The sequence below is a fragment of the Electrona antarctica genome, assembly GCF_951216825.1.
Source record: "Electrona antarctica genome assembly, chromosome: 22".
Lineage (NCBI taxonomy): Eukaryota > Metazoa > Chordata > Actinopteri > Myctophiformes > Myctophidae > Electrona > Electrona antarctica.
This window is the reverse complement of record NC_136805.1, coordinates 12,097,465-12,110,867: the sequence shown is the minus strand read 5'-3', so window position 1 is coordinate 12,110,867 and position 13,403 is coordinate 12,097,465.

Sequence of the window (13,403 nt, the reverse complement as noted above, 5' to 3'; positions counted from 1 at the left end):
AAATGTGTGAGGCAGGCGTGTGTGTGCTATAACAGGTACCACACGCTGCTAGCACACGCTGGAGTAACAGAAATAGCCACACTGTGTATGAGCTCTGTAAAGACTTACATTAGAGGCGGGTGGCGACTTGATTCTCACGTTCACTCTGCAGCTAAATGCGGCCTGTCACTCCACGTGGGACTCAAGTGCTATAAATATTACTGTATGTTCATTGTTCACACACGGTTTAGAGTATAGACAGGGTAGTACAGACTGTACACTGTATACACCGTCTACACTATATACAACAACCCAGCACTAAGGTGAAAAGGTGTGAATTGTTTGTTTGCATGCCGGTTTCCAATTGCCAATGGCTATAAATCACTGTGTGTGTGTGTGTGTGTGTGTGTGTGTGTGTGTGTGTGTGTGTGTGTGTGTGTGTGTGTGTGCGTGTGCGTGTGCGTGTGCGTGCGCGGGCGTGCGTGTGCGTTTGTGTGTGCGTGTTAACGGGGGATTAGTATCCCAGCTCACAAAAACAAGCAGCTTGTAATGTCTTATCCTCTCAAATTAGCATAACCGTTCCTTTCTTTCTTTCTTTATTTCAAGCCATCATTCTGCTCACTCACACACTCGTTTTTGCTATTCATCTTCTTCCAGCTATTGGCCATATTTTCTCTTTATCTCTCTCTCTCTCTCTCTCTCTCTCTCTCTCTCTCTCTGTCTCTCTCTCTCTCTCTCTGTCTACTTCGGGTTCAAAGGCAGAATTCTCACAGCAGGGCTGTAAGGCAGACGTGAGCCATTTCTCAGCACGACGTAGGCAGGTTGGCCACAGATTATACAGTGTCTATACTCGTGATGACTCGGTGCGACGCAGGTTAGGTTCTGGTTCATACCGTACACAGCTGGGTAGGGTAACAACAAATACACACCCATGCTGACAGGATGACAGAAATCCTTCATGGTGTGTGTACTGTTTTTTACCCCTTTTTCTCCCGAATGTAGTCCTTATATGCCAATTGATTCACACACACATGTCACTGCTGTCGTGCATGTCCTACTGACTCACCTACCAGTGAGGAGCCCCCACTGGGAGGACGTAGAGCCTTCGGCCCACTCCTCATCACATCAACACTCCCTGTTGACAGATGCCGCCCCAGCCCTTAGGATTGCCTGACAATTATCACCCTCCCCGCCGGCTTTGTTCGTATAGAGTACGCTCGACAAAGCCGGATCCAAACCCACAACCTCCACGGTCGTGCATGGGCAGTTACTTTCACCACTGTGCCACCCAAGCGTTTTGTGTACATACAGTATGATTGGATACATTTGGATGAGTTGAGTGTTTTTTACACGTTCCAGTCTGGTTCTTACACAGTCTTGTGTTGGTACACATGGAGCCACAAGCTGCTTCTTCTGACCTGCATGACAGTGAGAGGTTTCACTGGGAGTACACAAGGTGTATGAAGGTTCACCCTGTTGTATAAACCAAACCCCTCACTAGGCCTATCTCACAGCCCCCTTTCCACGCCCCCTAGCTAGTGGTGTCATTTAAAATGTCAAAGACTGATAATAATATGAAGAAAACCCAATGGTATAATAACTCAAATAAGTAGAATAAACCTTACCTTTACAAACGGTAGTTTGTGGCTTGTGAAAATACCTCTTTTAACATGGAAGTCTATGGACCGCAGAAAAGATAACACCATTAGCTCCAAAAGGGGGCGTGGAAAGGGGGCGGGGAAATGCTGTGAGATAGGCCTCTTGGGACACACATCATGCACACAAACTACCGCTGCCTTCTGAAGGGCCCCAGGGCCCTCGGGATCTAATTTAATGTTAACAGTTGCTTGTAATTATATACTTTTATTTCGGACGTCATCTGAAAACACTGAGATGGCAAAAAAAATGTAAATAAAATGGCAGGGCTACAAAAATAGAAATATTAGAATAGTAGAAAACCTTAAAAGTGCATAGTTGATTTATGTAAAAAAAAAAAACATTTTCTATTCTAACGAGAAGGCTTCATTTGGGTTCTTTGTGGTAAATGAGCGCTATAGGCTCACCAGTGCATCTGGGTCTAACATTAAACTAACTAATTCCTAACAGAAAACAAATGCCTTTTTGTGATGTAACAAACGAGATGTGTGTTCGTGGACGAAACAGCCTTGTTTTTTTAATTCACTTTGAAGTGGTTTGTCAGCGTGCAACATCTCCAGGAGGGATACATGGCCTACTTCCTTTGTGTGTGGATTTCGAGTGTGTGTGTGTGTGTGTGTGTGTGTGTGTGTGTGTGTGTGTGTGTGTGTGTGTGTGTGTGTGTGTGTGTGTGTGTGTGTGTGTGTGTGTGTGTGTGTGTGTGTGTGTGTGTGTGTGCGTGTGTGTGTGTGTGTGTGTGTGTGTGTCTGTGTGTGTGTGTGTGTGTGTGTGCGCGTGTGCGTGTGCGTGCGTGCACACGCAAGCACGTGTTTGTAGTATACAGTAGTGTTTCGCTGAACATTTATGACTGTGTTTGTTTGTTTTTTCAGTCTGTTTACATGAAGGGAAGTTGCAAGTGCGGTATGTTATTTTACAGGACACCCTATAGAGCGTCGCAGTCCCGCCCCCTACCATGGACCAGGAAATGATTCTCCGTTCATTTTCCTCATAGACATTTCAGAAAGTATTTATTTAAAGACGTTTACGCCGCGGACAAAGCCAACTTGAGTTGTGACAAATCATGACAACAAACACAATTTTTTGGGCCGAACAAATAATTAGAAAGAAGAAAAAAAACGGCAGGTTACAACACTTTTTTTGTTGTTTTTCTTCTTTGTAATTACTTGTTTGGTCCAAAATATTGTTTATGTTGTCATGAGTTGTCACGACTCGAGTTGGCTTTGTCCGCGGCGTAACCGTCTTTAAATAAATACTTTTTGAAATGTCTATGGGAAAAATGCATTGGGATTCATTTCCTGGTCCATGGTAGGGGGCGGGACTGCAACGCTCTATTGTCCCTACCATGCAAAATAGACTCTGAGAGCACAGAGAAAGTTTGAGACGGCAGACAGATTGATGGAGTGGAGACCACTATAGCACTTTGAACCACTGTTTATCTCTAGCATGTAAATGTCCTGGGTGTGACTCAGGAACTGAACTCAAGTGAACTCAGAACAAAAGGTACTAAAAACAAGCCATCACCCTGGGGTCCCCTGAGAAGAGGGTCTCAGACCGACACCCAGGTGACAAGATGAAACAGGCCTACTTAAATACACAGAGCACATTGTCCCAAAACGTGAAATGTAGAATTATCGGTTCCCAGATTCCACACAAGAGAGATGTTGCATTATTTATTTGCAAAATGTATTTGCTGTCCAGTGAGGACGTATAAACTCAAATCCCAAGTGTTTAAGAGACACACAGAACACCAATGATTCATGATGACAATGCAAAAGTCCAGTGGTTTCCAGCCTTTTCTGGATCAGGGCCTGCACTTGAAAATCTTGAAAGCATTCACGGCCCACCCATCTGACCACTTAACACGGCTGGGTTCCGCTGCCCTGCATGCAACGATCAATCAATTAATCAACTGTCTCCCGACTTGGATCAATGAACCAACGTACATAAGTTCATGTTCAAGTAAGTATTGCGATGAAAACTAATTTTTCAAGATTTTAAAGAAAACAATACCATGTTTTTAATACATGAACCTTATAATATTATGAATCAAGTCATAGAGTTTGGGGACCTATACTTGCAGTATTGTGACAGCTCAGTGGGCCCAAGCCCAGATGTTGGGAATTGCTGCAAAAGGCAAAAGTGAAGGTGTTCATCAACATTCATGAGTGAATTTGCCAAGGACTTTACCCAAGGTTTCTGGGGAGGATGGAGAAAAAGAAAAGTGAGAAAGAGAAGACTAAGATTGAAGATAGAAGGAAATAAAAGGACACAACGGCACTATATAATTTTATTCATAACGTACTATCATTAAAACATGTTTACAACATGCGGCACAATTAGCCATTAAATCCTTACTTTGTTACCACTTTTGCACCTTACGTTTATACCCTCATGTGCATGCTGCATATCTGCTGGTCTTATGCTATGTGCATATAGATTTCCAGGCATTTTGATGTGTGTAATGAGATCAATGACCTCCTGCTGGGTGAAACCGGCGGAGAGAAAATAGATAGCGGCATTGAGAGAATGAGAGAGATGGATTACATGGCAGAGTAGCATTGCGTTGGTTTGCTCCATGACAGCCGGCTATATTTAGCTCCACATGTAGATTTGTTGTGACCAGCGCCAGCTGTGTGCCTCACTGCCGGTGGAGGGTAGTGGGAGAAAACCAGGCGTCTTGTGAAGATGTGTGTGTGTGTGTGTGTGTGTGTGTGTGTGTGTGTGTGTGTGTGTGTGTGTGTGTGTGTGTGTGTGTGTGTGTGTGTGTGTGTGTGTGTGTGTGTGTGTGTGTGTGTGTGTGTGTGTGTGTGTGTGTGTGTGTGTGTGTGTGTGTGTGTGTGTGTGCGTGCGTGCGTGTGCACATGAGCACAAATGCATGTGTGAGGGAGATAAAGCTTATCTCTTCTGGGTGTGTGCACGTGTGCATGAGCCAGAACAGCAGCATAGGCTACTCCACTGTATGCAAATATATTTTAATAACAGATACAGTGGAAATGTAACATCTACTTTTCTTGCATGTCTCACAAAAACCCATCCTATCTACAGTATATGCCGGGGAAGAGACACACTCCATTTACAGCTGGAGAGGTTTTCATAGGAATATTCGCTGATGCATGCGTTCACACGTTGCTGCGTTGTATCTTTGTATACAAAGATACAAAGATTCATAGCATATTTGTCGCTTTGTAGTGTTGCTCAACACGGTCGTTGATGTCATCAAGCGTGGGTCCGTCATCGGCGCTACAGTTGTAGTTTTGTATCTTTGCAACTGGAAGTTGAACTCGGCTCAACTTCAATTTGTAGCCTTGTATCTTTGTATGTTTTGTAGCAACTACAAACGTCGGATTTGCTTTGTAGCCTCACGTCGCTGGCTTCCATTGAAAATTAATGTTAGACTGTATCTTTGCATCTGCCTGTCTGAACGCAGCATGAGTGACATTGTTCTAAAAAGAAGAAAATCATTACTTAAAAGTTAAAACATTCACACATGATGTCATTCCTAGTAGATTATTCATATAGACACATAAACCCCATATGTATGTATTTGTATATATACAGTATGACACAGTAATGGGAGATGAAGTATTGATCACACAGAGACACAAAACAAAGAGAAATAGATACTGGCCCCGAAATATACCAAGGGACGTTATTATCCGCATCAGCGAAACACTAATGTCATCACTGCAACCTCCTCATCAATAAACCATACATTACTATTTGTTCACCGGCACCAGCGCTACACAAACCGATAGATCACCTTTTCTTTTATGTTTATGTGCTGATGGATACAGTATTTGTATTGTATTGTTTTGGTCCATCCTTTCAAAGACAAGTTCCGGTCAATGTTTCATTGAAGTGGTAACACGTTATATTGAATGTAGAATCTTGAACCTCTTGTCCAACACAATAAGTGATGTGATCCTTGACAGATATTGACAGCGGCTGGCAGGAAGGTATTTGGAGGGAAAGCTCAGCCGTACAAAGCACTTCAAAGGTCATTAGATAGATCTATAGGCTATCATTCAGAGGGTAATACCAGAGGGATGTATTGCCCTGATCCAGCACATCGTTGAGCCCAGCATCGGTCAAATCAAGCAGTACTGGACAAAGTATACTCAACCCCAGTATTTGAGTCAAAGTATCTCTAATAACTCCTGGTCAAATATTACTCAACAACAGTTGAAAATAGGGTTTAAGTGGTTAATTCATAATGTAATTTTTCCCTTCCTAGAAATGTAGTTGAGTCAAAGGAAATGTAGTGGTGTGAAAGTCATAAGTATGATCCACAAATGCAAATACACAAGTAAACTGTACTTCGCTACTGTCAACCACTGCTTCTCAAAGTACTTCAGAGGTCATTGGAGCTGAAGGCTATATAACCAAGGGCTCACATGAGTTCAGGAAGAGAGATTCTTATATCTTATCGATTCAACACCTGAGCCAGCACACTGTAATTGAACCCAGCATACAAATCTCTTCCCGTCCTGTGGTGGGAAGAGATATTGCACGGTTTCTCCCTCTGTCATATCACAGCACGCCCCATCAAGTACATGACGATCCGCTCACACCACTGCCTGCCTTTCGTTTGGTTTGAACACCTCCCTTACCGTCCTGAAACTCATTTCGTTGTGGCAGTGGGGGGGTGCTTCAGCGCAACCTTGGTCCATGACTCAACGACTGTCACCTGTTACTTTTCATAATACATTTTAAAAGTTCACCTACAGTAGGGGTGCAAACCAGGTGCCAGGTAGAGCAGGTTGTTTTCTGTGTCTACGTGGCTCTGTTACTGAGATTTGGTTGATTGTATGAACTCGTTTTGTTGACCTTAAGCCAAATGTAACAACTTAAGCACAGATCCAACGTTGTGAGCTTGCAGGCCTACAGTATTTTTGTTATTTCTCGTATGACGGAGTATGTAGGAAAATGTGTGAAAAAAGTGGTAAAAGTTCATTGTTAATCGTTCATTTACACATGAATTTCAACCCATTTTAGCGTTAGCTCTCATCAACTAGAAGCAAATATTGTCACATGATGCTGGGCTGATGTTGGGTTGATGTTCTGTCAATGTCTGTTGTGAGTCTAAAGAAGAACTCGAACAACATCCAAAGATATACGTACAGGAATGCTTCCCCGGTGAATGAAAAGGTTCAGTAGTCCTGCTGGGATTTTCCTGCTGGAAGTGGAGGAGGGAGTTGTTCCATTTAACATCGCGGTTTTTCCACTCTGCACTTGTTCCTTTGCACTTGGATAAACTCCAGTGTCTCCAGTATTTCCTTCATCACACTTTCCAAAGTGGTTTTATGATGTGGACATGCCCACTAATCAGACCCTTTTGGGGGATGAAATTCTGAAACTGATCGGAATTAGAATACCATTAGATCCAATTCACTACATATTAGGGGCAGACATAATTACCATACTAACTAAAAGTAACAAACATCTAGTACGAGCCTTGCTCTATGCTGCTCGGCTGTCAATCCTTCATAAATGGATAGATGACAGCCCTCCTAGTGTTATATTATGGTTTGAAAAAGTGCTACGCTTAATGCCATTGGAGAGGCTCTCATGTGTCCTACGGGGCAACCTGGCCGAATTCGTTGAAGCATGGCTGCCTCTGGCGCCTCATATAGGGGATGAGTGGTCAAATGTTATGTGTATTGGAATGACCGAGAAGGCCAGTTAAACGACATACCAATGTGGAGGTATAGGGGTCAGACTTACATAATCTAAAAGAGGATGATGGCAGCTATATTGTGATGTCTAATATACTCAATTTGGTGTGAAACTGTAAATAGGTACTTATGATTTGAATGTACTTTCTGTCCCTATGCCCCTTTGGCATATGTATCTTATGATTTGCATATACTTTTTGTTTTTGTCCTGTTATTGAACTGTCAACCCATTTGGGATTATGGTTGATCTCATTAATGTCTTATAGCTCTGGATTTAAACCCCCAGAGAACCTCAAAGTGTTTAATAGAGAAAGGAAAAAAGAAAAAAAAAACTGTTACAGAAGGGGGTTCCCGCCCAGAATGGGTTAAGTGTCGTATGTTGTACTTATGTGTCGTATGTCACTAGAATTTCGCGGGCCTTCGGCCCGCTCATCCCAGAGTTGCGTTGCCGCGCGTTGCGATACAGAAGTCCACAGATACAGAAGTGCACAGTGACACGCGTTGTATGCAGCTGTTTTGTGTTGCAGCGCGCGTGTAGTGTTGTTGTTCTTATCCATATATGCGCCTCGGTTGGTCCCGTTTGTTCCACGCCAGGTGTCGACGCAGTCATTGGCGCAAATTTCTGATTATTTTAACTGTGTATGTAATCGCGGCTAGTAGCACACATTATTTTTTAGGAGCACGATGAAAAGTTATCAAATAATGTGTTTGAGGGCCCTCCTATATACAGCTTTAGTCCCCACACGTCTCAATATTTGCCATTGACAAAGAACAGAGAAATTAGGTCGAAATGCCGCTAAATATGACGTAAATTAAAATGTATTATATATATATATGTTTTTAATTGAATGTAAATACTTTACTTATAAAAAAACCTGGCAACCCGCACCCCGCGGTCATTTTCCGCTAACCTGAGCGGTGCTCCCTAGCCTGCTGGAGGGGTTCACATCATCCCATGCACCCTCGAGAGGAAAAAGAAGGAAAATAAATGCAGCCTTAAGCCTACGTACCAATGTGGTCTTGTGGAGCTTGATCACCTCCTCCTCCTCCTTTTTTCCCCAAATTGCCAATCCCAATAAATGCCAAAGTAGCCTAGTGTGAATACTTCCACAGCCTAATGACTAAAGGATAAACTATCAGTCTTCTCCGAAATCTGTCAATGTTTGTCAACTCAGCACGTGTTGACAACGCATAGTAAACAGAAGCCGTGTGTGTGTCACAGCAAAAGTGGTGACCTATAGAATCCTGTACATAGAAGCATCACGCAATCGTCTCCCTCCCTGTGTGGGTCACGTGGTGGGCTTTGAGCAAAGTGTGTGTGGCTGGCTGGCCTGTGTTTTGCTGCGTGGGGATCGCCATGTGAGGGGGCTAGCCAATAAGGGCCCTGTGTTGCATGTGGAGAATTGTGTAGGTTAGTGTGTGTGGTGTAGCCGAACGGGGTGGTGAGAACATGAGGGGGATGTAGCACAGCAATCGGTGACCCCTACGTTAAGCTGTGTTGCTCCCAGCATGCAGTGCAAATGCGTGTTGTAGCAACCGTAGCCAATGGGAAAACAGGATGCAGTGTTGCCAGGTCCGCGAATTGTAAGCGAGTTGTAAGTAGCGTGTTGAATGGCATTTTTTCTGGGCTTGTTTTCATAGACCTGGCAACAAATTAGGCGGGGGTGTCGGTGCTTGTGGCGTGTTTGTGTTTATTATTGATAGTGATATTGTGTGTGAGTCTGGACGGGAGGCGGCTTTAGTGGCAGTGCAATGCCAATTTTTACGCGGCTGGTGTTGAGTGTGGGCGTGCTGCGCGACATGAGGAGATAGCCGCCGATCGACGCGGAGGGTAAGGCTGTGTCGTCTTAGTGTGTTGTTGCAGTGTGTGTTGCAGCGTGTTGCAGCGTGTGAGTGACGTAGTAGCTGGTGACTTTGGGTTGGGTCCCTTTTCGTTTTGGGCACACCTTTTCAAATGTATAATAGATACTTATGACACATGGGGTGTCATAAGTTCATGTATTGTCCATGTCTTGTCTTTTCTGCTTAATAAAAAATATTGAAACAGAAAGTGGTTTTAGTCTTCTGTTCCTTTATTCCCCAATACTGTTGAGCTCTGCAGCTGAAGCTCTACACATCAGAAGGTGGAACTAGGGTTGATAACTTTAACCGGAGGAACCGGATCCAACATTGAGGAACCGGAGTGGGTTCCATCACATTTGGAACTGTTTCCAGAACCGGTTTGTATCACATTGTCAGATCTGGTATGTGGACATCACGTCTGCTATACAATAGGCCTATCTCACAGCCCGTTTTCCACGTCCACTTCCGGTAAATAGTGGTGTCTTTAACATTAGCATTTACACGTTTTTTTCTCTGGAGAATCTAAGTACATTTTCTAATGTAAAAATGTGACAGACCAATATTATTATGAAGCAAACAAGATGGTAAATCAGCTCGAACAGATAGAACAAACCTTACCTTGAGAAAACAAAAGTTGTAGACTTCTTAAATTACCTCTGTTAACATGTAGCGTCTATGGAGTGACGTCACGCTATCACCACTAACCCCGAAAGGGGGCGTATTAAGGGGGCGGGGAAATTCTGTGAGATAGGCTTATTACAATACCGGTGGTTCTCACACTATTACTATTATTTCAACGACCATCATAAGTCTGAAAGCGTACAAATGGATCCATTGAACCAGACAGGCCGCTCACGGTACCAATTCAGCCGACTTTCGTCGTGCTTTAACAATAGAATTGAGGCGTTCACAGCAGACAGCGAATCACCAGTAATTATTTGAACAGTGTAATAGAGTCTCAGTCAGATGGATAACATCTACACAGCACATTGTGCTCCCAATATCTATTCAAGACACATTGTGGGATTTGTGGCCCCTTTGTGGAAATATGTTAGTCAAATATTGATCCATATGTCATATGTCAAAAATATTGCGTGATGCAGTTTTAACTTGACACAATTTGAGTTAGTGAGTGACATGCACATACTCACATGGAAAGAATGGATTTGATCTATAGACAGTGAGTGAGCATATACAGTATACACACTCACTGAAAGGGTTTGCTTGAGGGGGAGGGGGGGGTAAAATCAGGAGCAGGCAGATTGTCAGCAATGGTGAATCTGCAAGAGTGTGAGACAAACAGAAAGATAGAGCATTGGAGGGAGAGACCGCCTGGGAAGGTAGAAATAGATGAATAGCAAGAGAAACAGACAGACAGAGACAGTCAGATAGACATAGAGATAATATGCGCACGCACGCACGCACGCACGCACACAGAGAGAGAGAGACAGAGAGAGAAAATCAGAGGCAGAGAGACAGAGGCACAGTACGTGTAAAAGAGACAGAATCAGAGAGAGAGAGAGACACAGAGAGAGAGAGAGAGAGACACAGAGAGAGAGAGAGACACAGAGAGAGAGAGAGACACACAGAGAGAGAGAGACACAGAGAGAGAGAGAGACACACAGAGAGAGAGAGACACAGAGAGAGAGAGAGACACAGAGAGAGAGAGAGAGACACAGAGAGAGAGACACAGAGAGAGAGAGAGAGGACAAGCCACCAGCAGTGTGACATTGAGGGGGCGGTGTGTGACTGTCTGACATGCCAAAAAGGGGCTGCATGGGCCAGCCATTTGCTGACTCACACACCCGGCTCCCGCTGTCCCGCAGGGGAATGCAGGGACAATAGACCTCACATTTATTTTTAATGAGTGCCATAGAATAACCTCGCCAATTCATTGCCGCCCAGAAATACATCCACTGAGACCAGAAACAAGTGACACGTGAAGCGCGCCCAAATGACCCGCACTCTACTGACGTGACGATATTATGTGTCCCGTGGGGGCTAAAGATATCCCTCCATTTCAAACACTTTTCCCACAATTACCCTCGGGAACGGATGGCATGGAGAGTGCAGGGGAAACGGCTCATTTCTGAATTTGTCACAAAGATGTTGTCATGCTTGAGAAAATGTGTGCAGATTTAAACCTGAAATTAAAAGCTATCTTTTGCTCCAGCACAGCTCTGAAGAAGGGGATTTATTAAAGGTCAGGCAATGACTAATATAAGGTTGGGGTGTGTCATGGCTCGTGACCAAAACCCCCAGACCTGCCTGGCCTGCACACAATTCTAATCACATAGTCTAGTCAGTCACGTGTCAAGACATACCGCAGTTTTAATCTTAATCTTTGGATAAACTTTGGCGAGCAGAGTAACAACGATGTACTGATAATGAATTCGAGTCGGTTTAATTTCCAGAATGTGCAGATCAAAGGGAAAGTCCTCTGAACTTATCGGTTCGCTTCCATAAGTTGTGCTGATGTTTTCACTGAGTTTGCCTCCGAACAATGCCCCAGTCTATGTATGATAATGCTTTGGACTTTACTTTACCTCGGCACAGCAGTGTGCATGGCCATGCACGTGATGCACCTGTTCAACAAGAACGTATAATGCAGGCATAAATATACTGTATATTATGGATTGTGTTCCCATGGCGGATCTATATTCTATACTGTATATTTAATGTTAATTAGGCCCAAATTAATCCTTGGTTTGAACATACTTCATTAAAATTGCAAGTAAAACGGAAATAAAACCTTCTCAGCATTTCTTCTCATTTTGTAGCCTGTTTCTAATTCTATGGACCCACAGTAGCTGTCTCCACCTTATTAAGCATTGCAGCAATACATGTATGTCTGGACTGTGGACAGTAATAGTACTGTACCATTTTGAGACTTTCTTCAGTATTTACAATTTTCTAAACTTATACCAACCCACTTCATCTCAAAGGAAAATATTATACTTATACTTCACCACAATTATGAACATTTGAGTTACTACAGTAGTTACTTTGTAGATTTCGATTATTATTACAACACACACTAACCACTTCAGCCCTATAGCCTTAGCCTATATTTTGGCCATTGAAAATAGCTGATCTACAAACTCACAATGTGCCGCATCACAGCACATTGTGAGCTTGTGAATCTGCTATTTTGTATTTTCAATAGATATTTTATACATTTTGAACTTGTGAAATGGGGACGTTCTGCATATAGTACTTTTACTGTTGTTCCTTAAAGTATACATTTTGCTTACACTTTTGCACTTTTGCTCAAGTACATTTTGAATACGGGACTTTTACTTACATAACAGAGTATATCTTCATTGCACTATTGATACTTTTACTTAGGTAAAGCATGTGAGTACTTCTTCCATCACTGCAAGCTTCATGTATTTAACCCATTTTGGACGGGGACCTCTTTTGGTGTTGGCATCATGTTATGCTTTAGCTATTGAAAAATAGCAGATCTACAAGCTCGTAGCGCGCCACCGAGTGGCGCGCTACGACTGACGTAGAAACATAGCTTTTTCAGAAAACTGTCAGGATGTAGAAGACATTTTTAGAATCTGATCTCAGGTCAAATGGGTTAAAGTACATTTTGCTTAGACTTTTGTACTGTTGCTCGAGTACATTTTGAATACGGGACTTTTACTTACATAACAGAGTATATCTTCATTGCACTATTGATACTTTTACTTAGGTAAAGCATGTGAGTACTTCTTCCATCACTGCACGCTTCATGTATTCAACCCATTTTGACATGAGATTAGATTCTAAAAATGTCTGTTTGAAAATGACAGTTTTCTGGCCTGGGCCATGGCTCAGCGGTCCAGGCACCGTGGCTGGCAATCCAGTCTGGCAGTGTGCCGCGGGTTCGACTCCCGATCCCGACGGCCTTTACTGCATGTCTCCCCCCCCATCTCTCTCCCCATTTCATGTCAGCCTACTGTCTGTCCCTCCATAAAAAATATAAAATAAAGCCATAAAAAAAAAGAAATTACAGTTTTCTGAAAAAGCTATGTTTCTATGTCATGTCGTTTTTCGATTTTTCAAAAATAGCAGACCTACAAGCTCGTAGCGCGGCACTCGGTGCCGCGCTATGAGCTTGTAGATCTGCTATTTTCCAATAGCCAAAGCATAACATAATGCTAACACCAAAAGGGGTTCCCGCCCAAAATGGGTTAAATGAGTATCAGTCGTCCTTTACCTGCAGAGATGGCAGAATAGAAGATTAGAAGCCAGAGGTCAGAA